The sequence below is a fragment of the Odocoileus virginianus genome, chromosome 10 (assembly GCF_023699985.2).
Source record: "Odocoileus virginianus isolate 20LAN1187 ecotype Illinois chromosome 10, Ovbor_1.2, whole genome shotgun sequence".
NCBI lineage: Eukaryota > Metazoa > Chordata > Mammalia > Artiodactyla > Cervidae > Odocoileus > Odocoileus virginianus.
In genome coordinates this window covers 24,036,919-24,047,658 of record NC_069683.1, presented here as the reverse complement: position 1 = coordinate 24,047,658, position 10,740 = coordinate 24,036,919, and the positions used below count along the sequence as shown (strand labels likewise).

Here is a 10,740-nt window from a genome sequence, read left to right as displayed (position 1 = left end):
ACTTTCTGCCAAGCCCCTCCCCCTTTCCCGAGACGAAACTCCAGTTGTATTTGGAGGGAGGAGTTTGCCCTTGTTTGCTTCTCTTCCCAAATCCGTCTGGTTTTCTTTACGTTGCTTTCTAGGCTCCAATCCGAATAGAAATTCTTCTTAATCTGGCAACTGATAAATGGACAGCCTCCAGAGGGCTGCAATTCCGCCCTCACCTCTCCCCGCCACTTGAAATATTAAACACACGCAGTAGTCTGAGTGCTACTCCAGGGAGAAGGCCAGAACTGATCAGATTTGCAAGAGTCGGTGACGTTCCTGTTAAACCGTACAACGCCGCTTGCTGTGCTGGATCCTTCTTGTGCTTCAGTGTCCGAGTGTGTGTGCTGGGGGGGGGGGGGGGGGGTATTACACGCGTGCGTAATGGGTGAGCGAAAATGAGAAACGTCCCTAGTTTGTGGCCTGCGCTTGGAACACCTGGCTGAACGCATCTCTTCGTAACGGTGTGCCCTTGGGCGAGCTCTCTGCCCGGTTCAGGACTCCCTTTCCTTCCTGGGTAAAATGAGAGCTGACCTCCGTTGTAAACCTGTCTCATGCACTTGTCCAGAGGCGGTATCCAGCAGATCCATGCCCGGTCCCACCCCGGCCCGCAGCTGTCCTGTAACTATTCACAGACACGTGCACGAACGTGGACACGCCTCCTCCTGTGGAGCCAGAAAAGCAAGGAGGAGATTGTGCAAGCTTTTCCCCCAGGTCAGCCTCCTCCTGCGCTCTTGAATAGCTGCTTTGTACTATATCTCACAGGGTTTTGACCTTGGGCCGTGAGTTGCATACGAACTAGAAATGTCTGGTTTCTCTCTCTCCTTCTTAAATTAATTGCCCTTTCCCGGTGAAACTCCTTTTGCTTTGGCAGTTTTGACTTAATTTTGCCTTCCAGCGCATCTTAATTTATGCAATACCGCCGCCTGGTGGTTACAACTGGGAATGGCGTCAAGGCTGGAAGTATTGACACTAATGAACGATGCTGAGTCCTCATGGACCAAATCAAAAGAGGACACAAGATGTGACTACATCTTATATAACAGAGATAGCAAGTCAAAGTAGGTAAGGATGTTTAATTTGTTTAAAAATGTGAAAAGGAATGTGAAGCATTTAAGTCTTATTAGGGGAAATATAATAGTAAAGCAAATGTCGCCCTCTAATGGACATTTAGAGGAAATAAATTCTGCCAAGTTTTTTTTAATCGGGTTTTCTTTCTTTCTTTTTTTTTTTTTAAATCATTTTGTTGTGCGCCTCCTTAAAAAGTTAACCCTAAAATAGGCAGCGACTGGGAAGCTGCTATATAACACAAGGAGCCCAGCCTGGAATTCTGTGAGGACCTGGGGGGTGGGATGGAGAGGGGGAGAGGGAGGATCAAGAGGGAAGCGGCATTGTGTATATATTCAGACCTCCCAGGCTGTGCTTGCACCGAAGACTCAGGCGACATCTAAATGTTGTCGGGGAAGAAAGGGTTCTGACCAAGCCGAATGTGCTCCATAAAGGCTATTTTCTGTATTTATGTTGGGGGAAAGTCACTTTAAAGACTAGTGCTATTTGGAAGCAAATCTTTTTCTTTTTTGTCAATGGAATTCAGGTTTTTTTTTTAAATCTATTAAATCACAAGGAATAACAGATGCTGTGATCTCCTCTTTGATAAAAGGACAGACTGAGATTTGAAAGAAGTTTGCACAAATCTGTGAAACATAACCCTTTGCATTATTTTTTATAAGCATCAACTGCCATCGTGTTTTGTAGTTTGGGTCTTGATTTCACCATTGTTGGTGAAGAAAATTTTCAATAAATGTGCATTACCTGTATGAAGCTAAGGGGCTTCCCAGGTGGCCCAGTGGTAAAGTATCTGCCTGCCAATGCAGCAGACAGTGGTTCAATCCCTGGGTAGAGAAAGTCCCCTGGAGAAGGAAATGGCAACCCACTCCAGTATTCTTGCCTGGAAAATTCCATGGACAGAGGAGCCTGACAGGCTATATAGTCCATGGGATTGCAAAGCATCAGACATAACTGAAAGCACACACCTATGTATGTATTTATTTATTGCTGATTCTCCTTGTTGTATGGCAGAAACCAGCACAACATTGTAAATTAAACAGATTTTTTTTTTTTTAAATTTAAAAAGTAACAAATATGACTTAACTGGAAATTTAAGACAGGGAACTTACTGAATGGAAAGGTTATCTAGGAAACTATCTGGAATGTATCTTGGAGGAAAAGAGCAAATGGGATTTATCTTAATATATTCAAGTTACTTGATGACTTAAAGTGTAAAAGGAATCAAACATTTGTTGCTGTTGTTCAATCACTAAGTTGTGTCCGATTGTTTGTGACCACATGGAATGCAGCATGCCAGACTCACCTGTCCTTCTCTGTCTCCCAGAGCTTGTTCAAATTCATGTCCACTGAGTCAGTGATGCTATTTGACCATCTCATCCTCTGATGCCCCCCCTCTCCTTTTGCCTTCAATCTTTCCCAGCATCAGGGTCTTTTCCAATGAGTCAGCTCTTTTTTTTTTTTTTTTGAGTCAGCTCTTTACAACAGGTGGCCAACATATTGGAGCTTCAACTTCAGCATCAGTCCTTCCAGTGAATATTCAGGGTTGATTTCCTTTGGGATTTACTGGTTTGATCTCCTTGCTGTCCACGGGTCTCTCAAGAGTCTTCTCCAGCACCACAATTCAAAAGCATCAATTCTTTGTCACCCAGTCTTCTTTATGGTTCAAAGGATGTCAAAGCTATGACAAACCTAGACAGCATATTAAAAAGCAGAGACATTACTTTGCAGTCAAAGGTCCATATAGCCAAAGCTATGGTTTTTCCAGCAGTCATGGGTGGATGTGAGAGTTGAACTATATAGATGTTTTTCTGGATTTCCTTGCTTTTATCTATGATCCAATGAATGCTGGCAATTTGATCTCTGGTTCCTCTGTCTTTTCTAAATCCAGCTTGTGCATCTGAAAGTTCTTGGTTCATTTACTGCTGAAGCCTAGCTTGAGAGATTTTGAGCATTACCTTGCTAGCATGTGAAATGAGTACAATTGTACAGTAGTTTGAACATCCTTTGGCATTGCCTTTCTTTGGAATTGGAATGAAAACTGACCTTTTCCAGTCCTATAGCCACTGCTGAATTTTCCAAATTTGTTGGCATATTGAGTGCAGCACTTTACTAGCATCATCTTTTAGGATTTTAAATAGCTCAGCTGGAATTTCATCACCCCCACTAGCTTTATTTGTTATAATGCTTTCTAAGGCCCACTTGACTTCATACCGCAGGATGTCTCACTGTAGGAGAGTGACCACACCATCATGGTTATCTGGGTCATTAAGACCTTTTTTGTGTAGTTTTCTGTGTATTCTTGCCACCTCTTTTTAATCTCTTCTGCTTCTGTTAGGTCCTTACTGTTTCTGTCTTTTATTGTGCCTATCCTTGCATGAAATATTCCCTTTATATCTCCAATTTTCTTGAGATCTCTATCTTTCCCATTCTGTTGTTTTCCCCTATTTCTCTGAATTGTTCATTTAGGAAGGCCTTCTTATCTCTCCTTGCTATTCTCTAGAACTCTGCATGAAAGTGAAAGTGTTAGCCTCTCAGTCGTGTCTGACTCTTTGCTACCCTACAGACTGTAGCTGCCAGGCTCTTCTGTCCATGAGATTGTCCAGGCAAGAATACTGGAGTGGGTAGCCAGACCCTTCTCCAGGGGATTTTCCTGTCCCAGGGATCGAACCCAGGTCTCTTACATGGCAGGCAGATACTTAACCTTCTGAGCCACCAGGGAAACTGCATGCCTACCAGTCAGTTCATTTCAGAATCCTGTGAGTGTTAAATTGCACTGCAAGGATTTGTTCAGCGAAATTCAGTGGTGGGAAATGCTACTGGACAAACAACTGAGTTTCGTTAGTGAATTACAAGGAAACAGAGATGGAGAGGAAACCTGTATACTGAAAGAGACTTAGGAGACATATCAGCCAAGCACAATGTGTGGAATTTATTTGTAATTTTTTTTTAAATCAATACATGTTTGACCTTATGAAACAATTGGAAATCAGGAACACTGTCTGGATATTTGCTATTATGAAATCATTGTTAGTTTTTTGATGTGGTAATGGTAGTGTGGTTATATTTATTAAATGTTTTCATCTTTTAGAGACACATGCTGAAAAGTGTTTTGTAATTTTTACCTTTAAGAAAAGAAGAGAGACAGACTTCCCTGGTGGTCCAGTGAGTAAGAATCTGCCTTCCCATGCAAGGGATGTGGGTTCTGTCCCTGGTTGGGTAAGTAAGATCCCACATGTTGAGGGGCAACCAAGTCTGCAACAGAACAGCAAAGACCCAGCACAGACAAAAAAGAAAAATCTTTCTGGAAACATCTGGTAAAGGGGCTAGAAAGTCATGACAGACGATTAAGACCATAGATCTCTTGTCTTTGATATATTTCCCAAGGAGTTCTATAGTCCTCTTGAGGACTGGAGATACAAACTAAGCCCTGACTGTGTTTGTGTTCTATGTGATGGAGGAGAAAGAAAAAGAGGAAGAAAGATACTGATAGAGAACAAGTACACAGAACCCTCTGAAAAATGAACCAACTGACCACAGTTAATCTTTCGGGGAGTTGGCAAGTCAGATAAAGTACGAAACTTCAGACTAAGCAAAGAATGGATGTGGCTTCTTATATATACATGTGTGTTTGATGAAGGCAATCTGGTAGTAATGTGCTTAATCTTAGGAATGCAAATTATATCAGTAAAAGAGAAAGCAAACCCACGTTCTTAACTCAGGCCTGGCCTAAACATAATCTTTGAAGAAAAACAACTGTCATGTGGCTGGACAAGTTAAAAAGAACATGATGAAACCAAAGCAAATATTGGGAGAATTTCCAGTTGAGTGAGCAATTTGAAAACAGATTTGGGATTACCTATGCAAAAGTTATATAAGACAAGAGCTTGAAATAAAATGTACAAACTTTACCTTGGACAATGTCTCGTATTTGTTACGTAATTTCTTACAAAATAAACAATGTGAAGGTGGTTGTTGTTCAGTAGCTACACTGTGCCTAGCTCTTTGTGACCCCATGGATTGCAGCACACCCAGCTTCCCTGTCCTTCATTATCTTCTGGAGTTTGCTCAAGGGGACAAAATACTGTAGAATTTATCTTGAAAGATAAGAGGTTAATATTATTTAAGTACAGAGAGAACTCTCTTGGGCTTCCCTGGTGGTTCAATGGTAAAAAAAAAAAAAAAATCTGCCTGCCAATGCAGGAAACTTGGGTTCAATCCCTGAGTTTGGAAGATCCCCTGGAGAAGGAAATGGCAACCTCCTCCAGTGTTCTTGCCTGGGACATTGCGTGGACAGAGGAGCCTGGCAGGCTACAGTCCATAGGGTCACAAAAGGGTCGGACACATGCTGAGTACCATGAAGTTACGTTAGACAAGGCCCTTGCCATTAAAAAAACACGTGGCCAATATGTAGAAATGGGCACGTGAGACTAACTCTCCTGCACAACAAGCTTTGCACTGCTGCTCAAAAGCCACCCTCCAAGGGCCATCACCAGTTCATGACTCACCACATGGACTGATGCATCTCAAGAAGGAATGGTACAACCGCAAGGAAGGAAATACCCCATGGAATGCCAAAAGAGCTGAAAAAGGTGCTGGTAGATAGATGAGTGTGCCACGGTTCGCAGAACAGCTTGTGGTAACTGACTTTCAAGCAGAGCACTCAGTTATTGAAAAAGCCCTGATGGTGTAGAAACCATGATGGAATACTTCTATCTCTTGTGACCCAAGGTAGCCCATTCCTGACACACGTATCATTTTTCTGGACCTCAGTACTAAAGAGACAGACAGGCAAAACAGAGACAGAGCCACAGACATAGAAAACAAACATGGTTACCCAAGAGAAGTGAGGGAGGCCTATACAAGGAGTTTGGGATTAACGCACACACACTACTATATATAAAATAGGTAACCAACAAGGACCTACTGCACATCATGGGGAAGTATATTCAATATTTTGTATAACCTATAAGGGAAAAGAATCTGAAAAAGAATAGATATGTAAGTATATAAATGAATCACTTTGCTATACACCCGAAACTAACATAACTTTACAAATCAACCGAATTTCAATTTAAGAAAATGTTTTTGTGTTCTTGTACATGATAGTGCCAAAACTTTCCAAATAAAAATTCTACTTGTAAAAACAAAAATTAATAGACAAAAAACAGAGAGACATACAGATCATTTGAAACGAAGGACCCCAAGTTGACTAAGGGGAAAAAAAATACACTTTTCCACAGCATGTTCTGCTGAAGAGTCTCATGAGATGGTCTGTGAAAAAGGATTCAATGGTTAAGTTTGGGAAATATTGCACTGTTTCTCCCTCTATTGTATTCATGATGCAATATTTTATTTAAGACTCTGTTTATGTGGTGTTGACCTAGTATATCTTGGGCTTAACTGGGCAGAGAACTCCAACCTGCCTACAGAGTTGCTGTAAGGTGACTGGGAATTTTTATTTAACTTGAAGCAGAAAAGACAGCTCCATTGTTTATGTGTCTGCTCAGGCGGTGGTGGTAGGGCAAGACCCTTGGAATGAATCCAGATAAATCCCAGAACAGGTCAATGTTCATCTGACCCCTGCGCAAAGCTGGAATTTGATGACTCTGTTGAACACAAGGAGGTGGTGTGTGTGTGTGTGGGGGGGGAGCTGTGTGCAGGCACGAGTAAAAAGTTCATAAAGTAAACAAGAAGGGGGAGGTATCTCTCCAAGAGGCAGCTGGTATCTTAGACGCGAGAGCTGCTATTAGAGATGCAGCTGTCAAGATGCTAAAGGCAAGAATTTTAAGGGATGAGCTGAAACTTAAAGTTACAAGGCTGAATTAAAGCTACAGGACAGAAAACCCAGGAACCGTTGCCAAATCCCCAGTTATAATACACCAGTTATCCATGAACTGCAATTGTGTTCTTCAGTCTTGGCGTGGAAAATATCTACAGTTAAGTATGACTTTCAAGTAAGTAAGTTCAGTCGCTCAGTCATGTCCGACTCTCTGAGACCCCATGGACTGCAGCACTCCAAGCTTCCCTATCCATCACCAACTCCCAGAGCCTACTCAAACTCATGTCCATCCAGTCGGGGATGCCATCCAACCATCTCATCCTCTGTCGTCCCCTTCTCCTCCCGCCTTCAATCTTTCCCATCATCAGGGTCTTTTCAAATGAGTCAGCTCTTCGCATCAGGTGGCCAAAGTATTGGAGTTTCAGCTTCAACATCAGTCCTTCCAATGAATATTCAGGACTAATTTCCTTTAGGATTGACTGGTCGGGTCTCCTTGCAGTCCAAGGGACTCTCAAGAGTCTTCTCCAACACCACAGTTCAAAAGCATCAACTCTTTGGCACTCAGCTTTCTTTATAGTCCAACTCTCACATCCATACATGACCATTGGAAAAACCATAGCTTTGACTAGACAGACCTTTGTTGGTGAAGTAATGTCTCTGTTTTTTAATGTGCTGTCTAGGTTGGTCATTGCTTTTCTTCCCCATGAACAGTATGAAAATAACATTTAAATTTGGAATATTTACTAAACATTCATCTCTTAAGATTCATCTGGCATTCTTATCACACACTTAAAGTCTCAGTAGCCTTTCCTGGAGTTCCTGATTCAGTTAGCCTGGAGTGTGATCCAGGTAAAAGTATTTGAAACAAGTTTTCTCAGGTGATTTCCCATTCCCCATACTGTGTATGTACATATGTATGTATGTGTTTGAATTGAAATATAATTGACCTGCAACAACACTCTGTAAATCCTGAGTTCACAATCTAGTGATTCAATATTTCTATACAATCACAAAACCATCACCACGATAAGCCTAGTTGCCCTCTGTCACCATACAAAGTTATTACAATATTATCGACTGTATTCTCCATGCTGTGCATTTCATCCCCTTGACTCATTTATTTTGTAACTGGATGCTTGTACCACCTAATCTCCCTCACCTATTGCTCTCACCCTCCCACCCCAGATGATTCTTATCAGGGCCTGTTTTGGATGTCCTGATTCCATAAGCCTGGAGTGTGATTCAGGTGAAAGTATTTTAAACAAGCATTCCCAGTTGATTCTTATTAGGCAAGTTTGGGAACTAAGGCATTTGTCTCTTGTATAAAATATAAAATTTTGAGCCCCACCTTCAGGGACTCTGATACAACAGGTCTAGAGCCTAGGAACATTCCATTTTAACCAGTGGCTCTCAGGTGATTCAAAGGGGTGGGGCCCAGGAAACACTCTTCAATATGCGCGATAGGAAGTTCTCCTGTTCCCAGTAGGTGGCACTCTCGTTCATTTTGCTAAAAGCTTTCACTTAAAAAGTCTAGTTCTTTAATCATGAACTGGACCTTAATTTTATTTTATTTTTTTTTAGTTTAAAATCTCCTGAGTGGGTAGATCTGGGGCCAAACAGCTATTCCTACTGATGAATTTCTTCCAAAGTTTGAAGATGTCTCTGTCTGCCCTTAAGAAGGGGCAACTCCAAGCCCAGGGATAGCTGATTTGTAGGTGGGACTGGAATAAATGATTTTCAGAGTTCAGACTGTGGTCTCCTTAGGCTTTTTAATGCTGAATTAGTTTGAAGACAGTTAAGGCTACAAATATGATGGGAATGTATCTTAATTTAACACCAAAGGGTCAAAAATTGAGCCTCTATTTTAGTCTATTTATTTTTTGGCCTCACCGCTCAACTTGTGGGATCTTGGTTGCCCAACCAGAGTTGGAACCCAGGTTTTGACAGTGAAATCGCTTAATCACAGCCAGGGAATCTCCCATTTGAGTCCTTTTTAAAAGCACTCTGAACCAAAGTAAGAAACCAACTTAGAACTGAAGAGGTTATTGGATTTTAGGGATGACCCTGTATTATAGATGAACCCTGAAGCACATAAAAGTTCTTGCCTCAATTTAGTCAACAAATCAGGATCAAAAACCTGATGAACAACCAAGATTAATAACCAAGATGTGTGACCTCTACTTGAATGATCTTTTTTAAACACTTTTAAAAACCTTTTTATAACTGAAAATTCCAAATATATTAAAAATAGAATTTATAATGAACCTCCATGTACTCATTACCCAACTTTAATAATTATCAATTTATGGTCAACCTTGTTTACACTGTCACCTACTTCCCCATCTCCAATATTTTTAAGCAAATCTCAAGTATCATGACACGGAGCAATGTTCATCTATGTCTTTGCTGGGCTGACACAGTGGTTTCGGACAGTGCTTTTTTTTTTCTTTAAGTGTTCACACTGCTACATTTATTTATTTTTGGCTGTGCTGCGTCTTCATTGTTGCACAGGCTTCCTCTAGCTGCGGAGAGCAGGGGCTACTCTCTGCTTGTGAGGCACAGGCTTCTCTTCGTGGCTTCTCTTGCAGAGCACAGGCTACAGAGCCCAGTGGTTGCGGCAGATGGGCTTAGCTGCTCCTCAGCTTGTGGAAGCTTCCCGGGCTACAGACTGAACCTGTGTGTCCCCGTACTGGCAGGCAGAATCTCATCCCCTGTGCTAATGGGACCATTCTTATGAGTCTTGCTAGTTTCACATTGAGGTCACAAAATACATCTTTGATGCTAAGAAGACACTTTCACATGTGGTCTCTCCTTAGGTTATGGGGTTCAGAGTACAATTTCCTAGGTACTGGTTTCCCCTCCGATGTGAAAATCTCCATGGTATCAGGTAACAATTATTGTTACTCTGTTTTCTTAATTTCTGAAATAAAGGCAATACACCCAAACATTTATCAACAGGTTATTGAAGGGAGCAACTCTCTAGTAATTATTTTTCCTGTGTATGGGTTTTGGTTTTTAAGTCATCACCACCCCAAACAAAGCGAGAAGAAAGATGCTTTTAAAGTTTATATTAGCAATTTAGGATCACGCCTTTTAAAATATCAACATATTTTTCTATATTTAAAATTTGTATTAAAAAAATAAAATCAAAGTAACAGCTGTAAAACCATCACTTAAAGTTTACAAAGTAGGGAGTGGAAGTCCTTTGTTCATTCTTTCAAGCTCATGCCTCTTAACTGTTGGGCATTCATAATTTTTCCTTAAGCTTAACACACACATCTCTCTGCACACACTCACTAGTTTTTATCTTTTCACAGAAATGGGTTTATGTAATAAGTAAGTTCTACAAGATATCATGGTCATCTTTACAAGTTAGTCATGCCTTTTACTGCAGGCTTTTATTTTTTTTTAATTTTTATTTTTTTTTTCAGACAAAATTGAAAGTCTTTTAATTCAAGCAAAGTTCACAAATGCATGTGAAGAATAAACACAAAACTGGCACATAACATGTTCATTTATTACATTAATTAGTAGAAATCTCTCTCATTTGGGATTATGCCTTAATTGTACTTAACTCTTTTTTTTTCCATTTATTTTTATTAGTTGGAGGCTAATTACTTTACAACATTGCAGTGGTTTTTGTCATACATTGAAATGAATTAGCCATGGATTTACATGTATTCCCCATCCCGGTCCCCCCTCCCACCTCCCTCTCCACCTGATCCCTCTGGGTCTTCCCAGTGCACCAGGCCCGAGCACTTGTCTCATGCCTCCAACCTGGGCTGGTGATCTGTTTCACCCTAAATAATATACATGTTTCGATGCTGTTCTCTTGAAACATCCCACCCTCGCCTTCTCCCACAGAGTCC

At 41.0% G+C, this 10,740-nt stretch overlaps 1 long non-coding RNA gene across 1 annotated transcript; it reads left to right on the top strand.

The window, feature by feature from the left end:
* The first annotated feature begins 379 nt into the window (after positions 1 to 379).
* On the top strand, positions 380 to 5,000 carry LOC139037100 (uncharacterized). The gene is made up of 2 exons (XR_011489911.1): positions 380 to 1,089; positions 4,222 to 5,000. It is a non-coding gene; the product is annotated as an uncharacterized lncRNA (long non-coding RNA).
* The last annotated feature ends 5,740 nt before the right edge of the window (positions 5,001 to 10,740 follow it).